Below are 10,765 nucleotides of genomic sequence, written 5' to 3'. Positions count from 1 at the left end.
GGGAAGTGAGAGAAGGGTAAGTAGGATAGTGCCGATGAGTAGTGGGGGAGAAGCGTGGGCTGGAGAAGGGAGTGGAGGAAGGAGTGTGTGACGTGTGGGTGTCAGAAGAGTTGAGGAAGCAGTTAGTAGAGGATAAATAAGTTGGGGCAGAGAGCGGAAGCAAAGCTTTAAGTATGAGGAAGGAAACTGGAAAGGTGTGAGAGACTGCAGAGGGAGGTTTGAAAGACTCAATTAACGTTTTAATAGGCTACTTTGACCAACTTTAATTTTTGACTTTCTGCTTCAGGAAAAAAAAACACATCTTATTTCATTATAAAGTCAGAGAGCTCATTTTATTCCTAGGAAGATTCTCTACAAAACTATCTGGTATGTTTTTATTTGAAAAATCTGATTCAAGAAAAATCTTGTTTATAAAAATAACAATAATATAATTCATGAATACATTTTTTAAATTAGAATGTACTAGAGAGATTCGTAGAGAATATTTCAAGTAGTAAACTGAGCCCTGCAATATTATAATTAAATAATATTTGCAACTTTTACAGACAGAGAAAGCACAAACTAAAAACTCGAAGTAAGTATCGTTAAATAGGCATTTTTGAATTAGTCTGGAAGAAATCGATGAATAAGATTTTTCCTTAAAAATTCTATTTTTCTCCTGAAATATTTGTTTATAAAGTTCACCTTTAATTCTCTCCTAAAATTATTTACGAATAACAATGGGAATATTTTGCCTCGATTTGATAAATAATTTTTAACAATGTAAATTTTTTAATTTAAGATTACTAGTGAACATTCTTGAAACTGAGCTGAAATTTTCATTATTGTATCTGTAAAAAAACTTATTGACTCAATCCTCTAAAGACTAAGTTTAATGGTTTTCAACAAAACCTATCAATGATCGAAGAATGCAGGCGAAATTCCGCAGCAGCTCAGCTAACTTCCGGGATTTTCAACTATTTTCATTTTATATATTATGTTATTTAAGGTTACTATTTACTCATTGAACACTCCAAGTTTCCAATAAGATTAACACGGAAAAATATTATGTAAATTGCGTAAGCGTAGTATGTACATAACTGGTTCAGATTTCATTTAAAAGTCAATGGTGCAGCACTCAGTGAGACCAAAATTAAGAGATTTTTTTTTGTACTTTTGAAGAGTACCGTTTTTTTTTAAATACTCGACTTCATTTCAAGGATTTAAATTCCGTTCTGTTGTATCGTCTTCTTTTTAAATCCGTTGGAATATTTTTTTTGAAGGTTTCAAATTAAATAACAAAATGGCGTACCTATTTGACAAAATGCCCTTAATTTTATTTTGAGCAATTTCGTTGTTATTAAATTGTAACTTCTATATGGACATAATGATATTCTATAAGGATAAGATTTTGTGAATTTTATGCGGGTCAATGTGGCCACAAGCATTTTTTCAAAAAATTGAACTTTTACACGTTTCTTATAAAAAACAACAGATTTGATACAATCTTACGAAAAAGGTTTGTTCATTTTAAAAAGTTCTAGAAAAAATACAACTGAAGATTTTATATTAATTAACATCGTTCGTGAGAAAAATACAATTTTTCAAAACAAAGTTTCTTGGGGCCACAATCTTTATATAAGCACGAATTTATTTGAAAGATTGAATTAAACAAAGTGAGGTTTTCTATTAAATTTGACTTTATTTTTCCGGGTGAATTTGGAAATGATGGAAATTTGATTTTGTGGAAAAAAGAATTCTTTTACTTTGTCCAATATTAAAAAAACTCTTGCTTATGTAAGGAAGTAGGAAGATGTCCTGTGATTTTTATACGGGCCAAACTATTTGGGTAAAAAAATTGTTCGGTCTGTTTAAAAGTTTCATTATATGTTAAGAAGAAATTTAACACCAAGAAAATTGTAAAAATATAAAGTCGGAATATTTTCAAAAAAAACTATAGCGTATTACAGAGTGGTCCATTTTACAAAGTAAAGAAACTACTTTGTAAATAGTCTATTTTGAATAGATTTAGATTTAGCAAGGCCATCTGAAATAATTGTACACCGTATCTTATTTACTATGAGTCTTAAACATATTTATCAGCATGAGAACAAATAATTCTACTGATTCTGCTGCTAAGAATAGATTTTTTCTTTTATTCAAGTTATTTTGATGACAAGTATCATCAATCAGTAATAACGAAATAGTAGAAGAGGAAAAAACATTTTTAAGAACCAGTAGAAACATAGCATATACATTTCGAGTGTAATTTATTATTGCAGATTGATCCATTTTACAAAATAAAGAAACAAGTTTGAAAATATTTTACTGTATCTTCATTAAAAATTGTAAGCATAAATATGAGCATGAAAACAAATAATACTATACTCATTGTAATTGTAAGAATAAATGTTCCTTCTTCGCAGTAGGTTAATTTTGATCTGAAATACAGTGAAACTCTTCTATAGCGTAAGAATAGATTTTCTTTCTTCTTAGGAGGGTAATTTTGACCGCATGTTCCATGACTCAGTAATAACGAAATTGTAGAACAAAAACATTTTTAAGAACCAGCAGAAACATAGGAACTAAATGTTGAATGCACTTTTTTGTTTAAGATTGATCCATTTTACGAAATGAAGAAACTAGTTTGACAATATTTTATTGTATCTTCACTAAAAATCGCAAGCATAATTATGAGCATGGAAACAAACAATACTACTGATTCTAAATGTAAGAATAGATTTTCTTTTTTCTTAGTAGGGTGTAGTTTTGAGCACAAAATATTAGCATGTAGTAATAAAGAAATCCTACAACAAAAGCATTTAAGAGTCAGTGAAAATACAAAATTATTTTTAATTAATTTAGCCCGATGATTTGCAATAATTTTACAATGTATCTACTATTTTAAGAAACTTAAGCTCAATTATTAGTATGGAAACAAATAATATTGCTGATGCCAAATGTAAAAATAGATTTTCTTTCTTCTTAGAAGGTTAATTTTGACCACAAGTGTCATGACTCAGTAATAACGAAATAGTAGAGCAACAGCTTTTAGGAAACTAAAAGCTGTACCTTCTTATTGTAGATTGTTCCATTTTACGAAATGAAGATAGTTTGAAAATATTCTATTGCCGCTTCACTAAAAATCTTAAACATCCTTATTAGCATGAGAGCAAATAATACTACTGATTGTAATTGTAACAATAGACTTTATTTCTTTTTAGAAAGGTAATTTTAACCTCAAATATTATCACTCAGTGATAACGAAATCTTAAAACAAAAGCATTTAAGAGTCAGTGAAAATACAAAATTATTTTTAATTAATTTAGCCCGATGATTTGCAATAATTTTACAATGTATCTTCTATGTTAAAAAACTTAAGTTCAATTATTAGTATGGAAACAAATAATATTGCTGATGCTAAATGTAAGAATAGATTTTCTTTCTTCTTAGAAGGTTAATTTTGACCACAAGTGTCATGACTCAGTAATAACGAAATAGTAGAGCCAAAGGTTTTAGGAACAAGAAGAAACACAGCAACTACATTTTGCATGTACTTTCTTATTGTAGATTGTTCCATTTTACGAAAGGAAGAAACTAGTTTGAAAATAGTCTATTTCGTATAGTCTTAGCAAAATGATCTGAAATAATTGTACAATGCATCCTCTATAGTCTATAAAAACTCTTTCCCATAATTAATAGAATCAAATTAAATAATACTGCCGATGCTAATCTTAAGATTATATTGTCTTTCTTCTAAATTAGCATTAATTACTGACTCACACACTCATTAAAAATAACGTCAAAGTTTCATCTTCCTTTATTTTTAATATCCGACAGGTAAAAAGCTTTCTGGAACATTTGAGTCTCAACGGAGAAAATATTTGCAGTCAATGCTTGACAACCTGTTACTAACCTGTTCTATAATATGGAACTTGCTGTTCTGTAATACTTACAGAACTCTTCTGCAGTCGAGTATTCTGGGGAAATGCTTTAAATGATAAATTTGTTAATGGAAAACAAATAGTAAGATAATCCTGATGCTGTATTGGTGAAGAAGGTCAAAAATGTAAGAAAAAGAGGAGAGATTAAAAGTTTTAAAGATCATATCAGATGAGATGAGATGAGCTCTTGGAAGTGGGAGATGACACGGTTTCTTTGGCATAATATCTAGGATTGTAGGTACTGCCGACTTAATCTTGGTTCGGTTCGGTTCCTTCCGGGATATTCCATCTGGGATTCTGCAAGGGCCCAAAATATTTTGACAGTCGGACCTTCTCTCGGGCTCTCAACTCAGGTCTCGAAATCCATGAAATTTATGACACCTTCTTGGGTCCGTTCAGTTTGAGTGTTCCAGGCATACTCGACCTCGACTTCGCCTTCGCTTCGGTTCGGGTTCGGCAAATCCTCCCGCACATTTCGTTACCGTTAGTTAGGATCGACCGGCAGATATTGCCGCACTTTTATTGCCCTGCCCTGTAAACTCTGTAAAAGCCGTCTGCTCATTTTATGACCAACGACTGCTGATATTTATCAAATTTTGACGGTAGCCCCATCGCAAATATCGTTCTCGAGTTCTCCACAATGCAGCATGAATCTCTATAGTCTCTAGAAGTCCTATAGTCTCTACAAGTCTATAGTCTCTATATTCTATTGACTATTACTATTCTATAGCCCCAGAAGACGGATGTTCTCGCTCTAATTGTGAGATCTTTGTTCACAGGTTCACCAGGTTCACCCAATGCTAACCGTGACAAATGCTGGCTAGTTGTTATGCTGCCAACTTAATCCTTTCAAATAAATTTTCAAGGTGAAAATCATCTTTTCCTTTCTTCCACTCAATTTAAACAGAAGCTGAACGAAAATCATTTATATTAGGGGATCGAAGTAACTTTAAACTTTAAAATATAAATAATTATCTCTCCTAATTGATGATGTTATTTGGGGTCTAAAGTCTTTCAAGTTTCGGATCACACCCTTTTTGTACCTCCACAAACCTTCATAAACATTTTTAACAAAATGGCTCGATGTTTTATTATTATGTTTTATTAGGAATCTTTTTAAAAAATTCACTCAAGCAGTTAAACCTTTAGCCAAGCAGTTGCTTTTTTAACTAAAAAATGTCAGTCAAGAAAGAAAAAAAATATCGAACAAATATTTAATCAAATACTTTAAACAAATATTTAAGCTCAAAAAATTAGTAAAAAACGAATTTTCAACAAAGTAGTTGAATTAACGAAATATACTGTTTTCTAAACTTATACTATGAAATTCATAATAATAAGAAATTATTTTCAGTAAGGAAATCAAACTATTTTAGGTTAAAAATTAAACCTTTTTATATCTTGATATCTGGTTAAAACTTAATTTTTTAGATTGCGCAATGGATCTTTTTACATTCTAATCAGAGAAGGTATTCGATTTGTGTGACAATTGACCCCCCCCCCCCCGTTTTTTCCAAATGTCTGTACGGTTTTTCGTAGCAATTGAAAATACAAAAATTTTCTTCTAACGACTTTTTTCGATCAAAATAATTACCAGAGTTACAGTATTTACAAAATTAAAAAAAAACGAAAATGTTAAGCTAAATAACGGACGGTATAAAAAAAAGTCAAGAAAAGAAAAATGTTACTTTTTGAAAGCCCTACAACATTATCATAATAAGTTTTTAATTTTTTTTTGAAAAATTGTAAATACAAGTTTTGACGGCACAAAAAAAATGAAAATTAAAAAATTCCATTTTTTGATAAAACTGTACAAGATAAGACAACAGATGCGGTGATAAAAATTGTGCATCCAAAAAAGAGCTACAAATTTGTTAATATGCACTTTTTGTATGGACCCATTAGTTTTTGTTTTATCTGAAAAAATAAGCATTAAAAATAGAAAAATTAAATTTTTAGACAAATGATACAAGCTACGAAAAAAATAGAGAGACAAAATTTGTGTAACCTAAAAAGATCTAAAAATTTTTTATTAATCATTTGTTGATAGAATGCGTAGTTTTTGTTTTATTCATAAAAAATAATATTGACAATAAATTAATCAAATCTTTGGATAAATGATGCAAGGTATGAAAAAAGCATAAATGCAAAAAATTGTGCATGCAAAAAAGGTTTACAAATTTGTAATAAGCTTTTGTTATAAGAATACATTCGAAATAAAAAAAAGAACTTTTTGGAAAAATAACACGAGCTACAATAACATTTTAAATAATAAAATTTGTCACCTAAATTATGTCTACAATTTTTCTTAGAGCCATCTTACGCTATAGGAAGCTCATTTTTAGTTTGAGTCGTAAAAAATAAAATTTCAGGTAAACAAATTAAATTTATGAAAAACGGCACAAGTTGCATTAAAAAGTTTGATACATTTTTTTATATGAATTTTTTTTTTGAATTTATCTTTGATTGGTAGAAATTCAATAATTGTTTGAAAATAAACTTTCTTTAAGAATGTATCTCTTTGGATGAAAAATGAAATAATTTTGTTGAAAAAAATTTTCTGTTGTTGAAAATTAATTTTTCAAACTGAAAATTATCCTATTATATTTTTAGTTTAGAATTAATCTTTTACGTCTCAAAATTCCACTATATTTGGTTCCTAATTAAGGTTTTCTTGAAAAATGTCTTTGTAGTTGAATATAGGACTGTTTTTATTAAAAATATTTTTATTGAAAATATTACGTTTTTTTTCGGAAATTATTTTTTACTTTAATTTCATTATTTTGTTGAAAACCTGTTTGTTGCTTAAAATTAATTTTGTTATCTGACAATTTGACTATTCTGATGAGAATTAATCTTTTTGATTGAAACTTTTTTTTTACATTTTTGTACCGAAAATAAATCTTTTACTATTGAAAATTGAATTACTTGGTTAAAAGCAAAACCAATTAAAAAAAAAATTATTTTAAGATTCAATTGTTTTGTGAAAATTCGGCTTTTGTCGTGAAACTTTAACTGTTTTCGTAGGAAATTCATATTTTTGGGGTCTACAAAGTCTTTTTTTAGAAAATTGGTCTTTTTGGTAATAAAATTAATCTCTTTTTATATAAATTTCATCTTGTTGAATATTCCTATTCTTGGGTCACAAATTCAACTGTTTTGTTCAAAATTCGTTTATTTTAGTAGATATTTTAATATTTAACAATTAAGCTAATTTTTTTCATAATTTGACTGAAAAATGATTCATTTGAAAATTCAACTAATTTGTCTTTTTTTTATTTGGTTTAAAAATCTAGCTTTCCTGGTTGAAAATTGCTGTTATCAGTACTTATCTTTTTTGATGGAAAATATAATTATTTTGGTAGAAATTCATATTTTTTGGTTGAAAGTTAACCACTTTTTTTAAATTCGTCTTTTTGGTTTCAAAATCGATGATATTAGTTGAAAATTAACTGCTTCTGTTGAATTTTTTTGGGGGGGGGGGGGGGTTTGTTTGAAAGTTTATCTTTTCTGATTGAAAATTAAAAACTTTTTTTAAAAATTCATCTTTTTGGTTTAAAAATTCACCATTTTACATAAAAATGAACCTTTTGTTGAGGTCTTTGCTCAAAGCTTCACCAATTCTCACCGTGACAAATGTTTAAGTGTGCTGCCAGCTTAATCCTTTCAATCCTTTAAAACTTTAACAGCTACCTCTTTCAATATCTACCCAAATTTTCAAGGTGAGAATCATATTTTTCTTTCTTCAACTCAATTCAAACAGAAGCTGAACGAAAATAAAATATTATGGGTTTGAAGTAACTGCAATCTCCCAAATCTAAATAATTGTCTCTCCTAATTTACGATTTTATTGTCCTCGCATCATTAATTTCCTTGCTTTGCCATAATGGGGCAAAATCCAAACACGATGAGAACCATAAAATGAAATTGCTGTACCTAAATGTTTATTAGAAATTAATTGTTTAACTAGCAACGTCAATCTTTCAATTGTTTAGACATTTTTTTTATTCAAGAAAATTTATATAATTTAAATATTAACTTGATAAGTTAGATGCCGTCAATTAAGTCTTTTCCTTTTTTTAAAGAATTCTTTTTTTTTTGTATTCAAGAAGTTTTCTACTTTTTCTTGTTTTTTGTTGGAAATTTCAATTGAATTAACAGAACCTAATAAAAAATCCAACTATTCATTTTATTTGATTAAAAATTCTACTATTTAGTTGCAAATGGAACTACCTTGGTAAAAACTTTTCTTTAATCAAAACTTCACCTCTTTCGTTGATTTTTGGTTAAAAATTCATTGTTTAAATTTAAAAATTAACGATTCCATTATTGGTTAAATTTTTTACTTTTCTAGTAAAAATTCCTCTCTTTTAGTTGAAAATTAGAGTACTGTGTTGGAAAAATAATTTTTTTTGTTGATACTACATATTTATTTTTATTATACTTATACTTAACTCATATAAAAATTTAACAATTTTTCTCCAAATTAGTTTTTTTCCTTGTTGAGAATCAATTTTCTTTTCTGAAAGTGAAAATATAACTTTTTTCATCTTTGGTTAAAAAAGCAACTGCTTGGTTGATTACTAATCTGTTTTGGTTGAGAATTTAACTATTATTTTGTTCAGATGTCTTCTTTTTTTGTTAAATTTAGTTAAAAATTAAGATATTTGATTGTAAGTTAACTTTCTTGCTGGAAATTCAATTTTTTTAGCCAATTTGTATATTTGACTCGAAAATTTAACAGCTTGTCAGAAAATTCATATTTTTCGTTGAAAAGTAATCTACTTTGGCACAAAATTAAACTTTGTTGTAGAAAATAAAATTATTTATACTTTTGGCTTAAAACTAAACAAATTTGATACCAAATGAAACTTTTCGGTTAAAAATTAATCTGTTAATTTGAAAATTCAAATATTCAGTTTAAAATTTATTTTTTTGTTCAAAATTTATTTTTTATCTGAAAATGTAACTATACTATTTTTGGTTAAAATTATTTTTTACAAATGCGGAAAATTCAACCATTTCGTATAAAGTCCATGTATTTTCATGAAAATTTGTCTATTTTCGTGGAAAATTAATCTTGCTTGTTGAAAATTTTAAATTTGGTTACGAATTCAACCGTTCAGTTGAAAAATTATCTGTTTTCTTGAAATTTCATAGATTTGGTAAAAAATTAATCTCATCGGTTAAAAATGTATCTGTTTGGTTGGAAATTAACTTTTTTGTAGAAAGATGATCTTTTTGACATGAAAATTAAACATTTTAGACTTTTTTTCTAGAGTGGAAAACTTTTCTTGAAATTTTAAGTAATTTTAATTCAAGTCAAATGAAATTCAAAATCCTAGTTAACGTCTATGAAATGCTATTATTGCAATTAAAAAATTTTTTTTTTCTTAATCTTCGGACAAAAATAAAAAAGGAAGAAAAATGAGATTCATTTATGGTTCAAAATTAACCTTCTAAATTGAAAATTCTTCTTTTTTTTTTTGTTGAAAGTTACTGTTTCTGACTTGAAATAAAAATATTTTTTTGCTGGAAATATCAACTATTAAATTTTTCTTTCACAATTTATCTTTCTTGTTAAAAATTAAATTACCTTTTTTAAAATTGAACTGCTTGGTAAAAAATGCTTACTTAAAGATTTACCTCTTTGATGAAAAATTTAACTATTTTATTAAAAATTCTTTTTATTTGAGTTGAAAATTATTTTTTTTTCAAATGGAAAATTTTAACTATTCCGTTTTTTGTTGAAAATGTATATTTTTTGGTTCAAATTTCAACTATTTGGTGGAAAATTGATGTATTTTGGTGAATATTTGTCTTTTGTGGTAGAAAATTATTCTTCTTGGTTGAATGTTTTAGTGTGTTTTTTTTTAATTCAACTTTTTGTTAAAAATTCATCCATTTTGTTGAAAATGCAATATTGTTGGTTGAAACTTTGGGAACTAAAAATTGCATTTAATTGAGTTTCCATCTAAAATATTTTCCACCCTTTTGTAAATAATTCGCTTTTTTCGCTTAAAATTACATAACTTGATCAACATTTTTTTCCTTCTTAACTGAAAATCTTCATTGTTTAAAAATTCGTCTTTTTTGTTTGGAAATTGATCTCTTTTAGAAAAAATGTATTCAAAAATAATCGCTTTGTTTCAAGAATCAATTATGTAAAAATGATTATGTTGAAAATTGTAGTGTTCTTTTGTGATTGAATTTAACTGTTTTGTAATTAAAATATTTTTTGGTTAAAAATATAAAATATTACATTTTTCTGTGTATTAATGAACTGGAAATTGAACTGTTCCATCTTTGGTTGACAATTGATCTTCTATAGTTTACAATTCAACTAGTTGGTAAAAAATTCACATAAACAATTTGTTTAAAAATGGTCTATTTTGTTTAAAAATTAATCTTTTTTGGTAGAAAATTAGTTTTTGTTTTGTCAAAATTGTAACTTTTTAGTCAAAAATTGAACCATATTGTTGAAAATGTTTTCCATCATGATTCAATTCAATTTTTCAAAATTTAAAAGCAAAATATTTATGACAGAAATAGCAAGTATTAAATTTTTTGTTTGGGGTTCTCCTATTTTGGTTTAAAATTCGCCTTTTTTTTTGATAAAAAATTCATGTTCTTAGTTTAAAATCCATCTATTTCTGTTAAAACTGCAACTTTTTAGCCGTTTAGAGGATAATTTATATTCTTGGTTAAATTTCCTTCTTTGGTTAAAAATTTAATTTTTTTTATGTAAAGTCAACAGTTTTTTTAAAAAGCCATTCTTATCTTATTTGTTGAACATTTAATTTGTATAGTATTTTAGTTTGCATATTTTGCTATTTTAGAAA

This window comes from Belonocnema kinseyi, chromosome 8 (genome assembly GCF_010883055.1).
Source record: "Belonocnema kinseyi isolate 2016_QV_RU_SX_M_011 chromosome 8, B_treatae_v1, whole genome shotgun sequence".
NCBI classification, from domain to species: Eukaryota; Metazoa; Arthropoda; class Insecta; order Hymenoptera; family Cynipidae; genus Belonocnema; species Belonocnema kinseyi.
The sequence above is the reverse complement of the archived record's forward strand: the minus strand, read 5'-3'. Positions refer to the sequence as shown.